This window comes from Phacochoerus africanus, chromosome 11, assembly GCF_016906955.1.
Source record: "Phacochoerus africanus isolate WHEZ1 chromosome 11, ROS_Pafr_v1, whole genome shotgun sequence".
Classification (NCBI taxonomy): Eukaryota; Metazoa; Chordata; class Mammalia; order Artiodactyla; family Suidae; genus Phacochoerus; species Phacochoerus africanus.
Window position 1 is genome coordinate 83,580,182 of NC_062554.1, and position 6,000 is coordinate 83,586,181.

At 40.2% G+C, this 6,000-nt stretch overlaps 1 protein-coding gene across 4 annotated transcripts in view; it reads right to left on the minus strand.

Moving 5' to 3' along the window:
- The window catches only part of DGKB (diacylglycerol kinase beta), a 708,921-nt gene extending 703,609 nt beyond the window's left edge, over positions 1-5,312 (minus strand). For all 4 annotated transcript variants that reach the window (XM_047753443.1, XM_047753441.1, XM_047753442.1 and 1 more), the window contains exon 1: positions 4,960-5,312. The gene's annotated coding sequence lies outside the window, so the exon portion shown is untranslated. The remainder of the gene's footprint in view (positions 1-4,959) is intronic.
- Between the last annotated feature and the right edge of the window lie 688 nt (positions 5,313-6,000).

Consider the following 6,000-nt stretch of genomic DNA (forward strand, 5'->3'; position numbering starts at 1 on the left):
AGAAGGACAGTTGGGCCAGTGGTAGAATCCAAAGAGCATCCCAGAAGGTCATGACATTAGAGCAGAAACTTAGAGGACACAGACACATCATCAAGTAAAACACCAACAGACTGAAGGCAAAGGGATCTGGGTGTCCAAAAAGAAGTTATAGGCAAGGATAGGCATCAGCAGAGAAAAAGGAGGTGACAAATAGCATGTACCATAGAGGGTATAACAAGACAGGGATACTTAAGAGAAGACTTGGAGCCTTTGGTTAAGAGCATGGCTTCTAAAACCTGACTATTTGGTTCATAGCCCAGCTCTATTCTAATGTCTAACTCTGTGGGTAGGTCATTTAACCCTCTTGTGCCTTAGTTTTCTGTCTTACACAATGGAAATGAAGATGATAATTAGATTAACTCATAAGGATATTTTCAAGATTATGTGTGTGAGATGCTTATGCAAGCAATTGGCATGTAGTAAGCACACAATAAAAGTCATTGTCATTATTTTTAAACCATGAGGGAAGAGAGCCAAAGCACCACACTAAAAATCAACTCTTCGAAGTTCACGTTGTGGCACAATGGAAACTAATATGACTAGTATCCATCAGGATGCAGGTTCAATTCCTGGCCTCCCTCAGTGGGTTCGGGATCTGGCATTGCCATGAGCTGTGGTATAGGTCACATACACAGCTTGGATCCTGCATTGCTGTGGCCGTGGTGTAGGCTGGCAGCTGTAGTTCTGGTTCTACCCTTAGAGTAGGAACTTCCATATGCCATGGGTGTGGCCCTAAAAAGCAAAAAAAAAAAAAAAATCAACCCTTGAAACTAACTCTATTCCTAACCTCAAGCTTCAGAGTCACAAATGACAGGAGAGAGACAAGAGAAAGAATCAGGGCTGACAACGTGAGAGTATTTACAAAGCTCCATCACCATATAGTTATATGACAGGAGCTCAGAAGCATCAAATTTCCTCACAGAGCATGGACATTTATACTCTGATTTTAAAGATGACAGCTTTTGTGCTTGATCTGTAGTAACTGGCATATTGCCAATAAAAAAATAACTGAGTCAAGGACATTGTGTTTCAAACTTACAATGCAATACAGACTCCCTGTTAAAGGGAAATTTCTCCATTTCAAATTGTTGACTCAGATTATTCTTTAAAAAGAATTTCAGCTTTTAAATTTAGCATGCTAAGAAAGACCAATCTTAAAATATTGTTTGGCTTTATGCCCATATCACTTTCATTTTATTCCTTGTTAGTATTTGTCTTCCATGACAAGAAGACAAATGACAGTCATCATGCTATTCTCCTTAACACTTCAAGTTTTACCTAAATGAACCATTTTGTTTTCAACCTCACCAGTTAAAGATGGCCTTTCATTTCCTGGCAAATTTTCAGAAAGTGATTATGCAAGAACTAGTGATATTTCCAAGCACGATTTTACCTCTTCAGTCATCATCTGGCATGTCTCCCCACTTTCCTTTGAATCATCACTTTTACTCTTAAACATATACACACAGACATAGACACACACACGCGCACGCGCACACACACACACACGCTTATGCACACACATGCAGGAAATTATCTTGAAGACAAGACTAGTCTGATTTTCATAATCAGACCTTACAACTATTTAAGGAGCTATTTTGAGTCTCTGCTTTATCTGTGTCTTTAAAGATCTCCATCCCAAATATAGCCAAAGAGTTTGTTTTATAGAGTCCCTCACAGCACAGAATCTGGGCAAGTTATACCAGCCTCCTGCCATGTGAGCCCCTTATTTTCCTCCCACATTAACTCCATCATCTTTCTTCCTGGCAAAGATGTTCTCAGCTTCATTTCCTTGGTTCATGAAGCCAGAACAGAACACTGAAACTGGTACTTTAAGCTGGGGTTTGGCGTCAATATAAGTCAATATAAGTCCCCACTTAGGTAGACCCATTTTGGGGTACCATTAGAGCTGGGAGTTTTCTCCTGACAATTCTCTCTCAAGCACTCTTAACCTATACTCCATTTGCAAAACAATAAACTCATTCCACTTGATTTGTTGTAGAGTACCATTTAAATAAGATAAAGTGGCAAGGTGACTAGAGTGAGAGCTAGTCATACTTGGGGGCTAAGTCTAGCCCACCATTTACTAAATATGTTGTTTTAGGCAAACTACATCTTTCCTCTGGGACTGAACTGCTTATACATGGGAGAGAATGCGATCTCCCTCCAGTAGCTTTTATCCCATGAGTGAGAAGACATATTCAAAGTACTTAACCTAGTATGATGCCGGAGGGGATTAAAAGGTACAAACTACTAAGTATAAAATAAATAAAATATAAGGATGTAATGGACACTTAGGGAATATAGCCAATATTTTATAACTTCAAATGGAATGTAATCATAAAAATATTGAACAACTATGTTGTACACCTGAAACTAGTATTATATTGTAAATCAAATCTACTTCAATTACAAAACAAAGTACCTAACCTAGGGCCTGCCATTAGTGCACTCACAGTAACTAGGAACACCTCATACAATATGTGGTGAGAAAATCATACATGCAGATAACCTCAGGAGCTGCCACTCCACAGTCAATAACTAAGAGTGAACAAGTACACGAGGTTCTGACCTGAGGTCAGATTTTGTGTTGGTATTTTCCAAGAAAAAGAAAATGCCAGAAATGTGAGAGAGGCAGTAGGAAGAGGCTTCTTCACCCTCTTGTCTGGAGCTTCTTCCTGGCAGGTGCTCCTAAGCTAAGGGTGTTACTCTTAAGAGACTAATGCAAGCGTATCATGAATACCTAAGTACAGTTTTGTTCCTGAAGCCAGCCAGGAAGAGAGCGTCCAGGAAAGGATATGCTTAAAATGTCACTTCGAGCCTATAGATCAACATCACAGTCATTATTAGCAGGCAGAATTAGATTGAGGGACCAGCTGATCTCTGTCTGGTTTGTCCAGCCACAACTCTTCCTTCTTTCAAGTGTGTGAGGAAAACCATGAGTCATAGGACACTTGGCTGGTTCAGACACTGTTCCAGCAAACCTTACCAATGGCTTAAACCTTAAAGTAACTGTTTTGTTTCAAAAGTAGATCAGAAAATCTTCTCCTCAGCTATAAGACGTGGCTTGCTGACCAGTAGGACAACCAAAATAGGAAGCAAAGGTATTTTCCAACCTCAATGCCATCTACCTAAATTTCTATCTTTCAAGAAATTCTGCCAGATTCCTATTCAATCTAAATTCTTATCAATTATAATCAGGCTCTCAGCTTGTTTTTCTTCTCTTAAACTAAATTCTTCAGTTTCAAGTAATGATTTATTCTAGAGTATAAGGGAACTGCTTGCAAACTTACTTCAAACATACTGTTTTAGTTTCTGTATAGATGTTTCCTTTTATTCTTCCTTTGCACTGTCTAAAATTTTTAACCACTTATTATATACACACTATCACAACAAACATTCCCTGGATTAAATATGGCTCAGTGACTTACAAAGTCAAATGCTGAGTTTTTTGCACCAAGAAGTTATGGGTGTGGAATAGCTTACCTCTAACAAGTTGAGTATCTCAATAACAACACAAATATTATATCTGAAGATCTCCAAGATAGGTAGGCAAAGAAGTTCAAATTATACTCAGAATATGTTTAACTTTTAATAAAATAAGCAAGATTAGGTGGATTAAAGGAAGAATAACACGATTTAAAACTGAGATAATTGGAGACTGAGCTTTAATTTCCTCTCTTCTAATGATGGAGAATTTCAGAATTATTTTGTATCTCACAATGGTTATTTCACAAGTTTTGATACCCTTCTATCCTATAGAATTAATAGTAACATGTGAAAGTGTTCAGCTTAAAATCTTGGCTTCCCTTTTAGACAACCTCTGTTTTTCCATTAATATCTCCTGGGGAAAGCATAGTAATATAGTCATTTCTTCTACAGTCCTGTTGCTAAGTTGAGTATTTTTGTGTGACATATCCTTTCTGCTTGAGGGATTCCCTTTTTTCTTCTCCATTATAAAAATCTAGTCAGTGGAAAAGAGGACCTGGTTGGAAATACCCCAACATTTTTAGATTAATTATTTCTGGTTTCCCTTCTTAAAAAGACTTTAGTATTCTGCTTGCATTCACAATCAATTTGGTCATTTGCTTTACAATGGGCTGGCCCTTGCTGACCTGTTTTTACCTCCTTTGAAAAGTTGGTTATCTGCAATTTGAGAAACCAGTACAAGTTGTTTTTTAAAAGTTTTTTTAAGCCTCCATTTTTTGCCAGTGAACACAAATGCTTCTTGGTTCTAAGCACAAAGTCATCTATGTAAAAACCACCACTTTGAAATCACAAGAAGGCACTGCTTAACAAGTGGAGGAGATTATTGCAGTAGTAAGAAACTAGGGGAATCCTGCATGGTCCACTCACTACAGAGTATTTTCAAATGTTCATCATATCATCAGTGTCACCTAGACTGTTGCCTAGCAATTATCTAAAGACCTACTTCATGTTTTATTTTAATAAAGTAAATCAAAGACTTTTGTTTTGTTCACTGCTTTATTTTATAGGTTAGGAATAAGTCTGGAATGAAACTTACAATTAACTGGGTATTTAAAAAATCTAAGCCAGCCTCGTTACAAATTTTTTGTTGAAAATGCAAGGTGCTATCCATCAGTAACTTTCAGAGCCCACTCTTGTAATTAAATCTAGAGCACAGTTACCCGTTTTGCTGCCGAAAATCACTGTGAACAGGGCGCCTCCTGCATACCTAACCAACAAGCAGTTTCCGTCTGCAAATAACTGAGAGGAACCCCACCCGACTATAGCATAACTAGGATAGGAATCAAGGAGAAAAACCGATTTAATAGCTCCTGCCAAATTCAAAGCTATGCTTTTCTAACTTTCCTCGTCATCTCGTCGGCTTCCCTTCCCCCGCACAACATCCCCAGAAGCCACTCAAATTGCCGACCGACCGTGCGGAGTTTAACTTACTGCAGCGTGATGCAGGCGAAGGCTGGGCACATCTCTGGAGCTAGAGCAACTGCTTTTCCGGAGAGGAACTGGGACTTGCCAGCTCTCAGGATCCCTTCCAATTCACACGCTCCGCACAGTCAGAAGGCTTCCTCACAGCTCGGCTTCCCCAGAGGAGTAGAGCTTCAAGAACTCTGCTCACAGCATCTCCTCCTGTCTACTTCCACCCCCTTCCAGAACGCACAGCCCATGCTAACTAGTGTCTGAGAGATGGAAATTGACTTCCAGGCAACAACACTGGGCTGCCTGCAGTCCACTGCTTCCTGACAATTTGCAAGTCAAAAACAGCGGAGGCTGAAAGATGTAGGTTTCCGGAGCCTGAAAGTCATCTTTGGCAGCCCCCTTCCCTACCTCTCACTCCTCCCACTTCTCCCTCCTCTCCCGCAGCCACCCCCAGTCTCCCACTCAAACTAGGTATCACGAATGATTATTTTATCATCCATACCAATAAGCATCAGGAGGAATTTGTCAGAGATGAAATACCTGTTGTCCATGACTAATGCTCTTCTCTCATCTGAGTCCTTGATACATATCAAGACGCATTGATATTGGAAATCTGTGTGCTGTGTGTGTGTGTGTGTGTGTGTGTGTGTGTGTGTGTGTGTGCAGCGAGGAGGAGGCAATCTGCGCGGCGGCTGCAAGCAACAGCCCTGCCTATCTCTGGCTGCCGCTTCCACAGCTGCTGTTGCTACTATTGCTGTTGGAACTCAGGGAAAATGAGACAGAGAGACAGTGCTTTACAGCTATTTAACTGCTTGACCAGTAATAAGACAAGGGAGGAGACCATGCAGGAATGAGTGGCTGTTGTTGAAACACTGAGCTCCATCTGCAGCAATCACTACCATTCAAGATATATTTCCCTTCCAACAGGAAACCTGATACCTGTCTTCTCCTGTCTGCTATCTACTAACTGTAGTCCTTGATGGGTCACTGTTCATCAACCACCTGCCTAACTCACTTTGCTCAATTGTGGCAGCTGCACACACTACTTCTACATGCAAA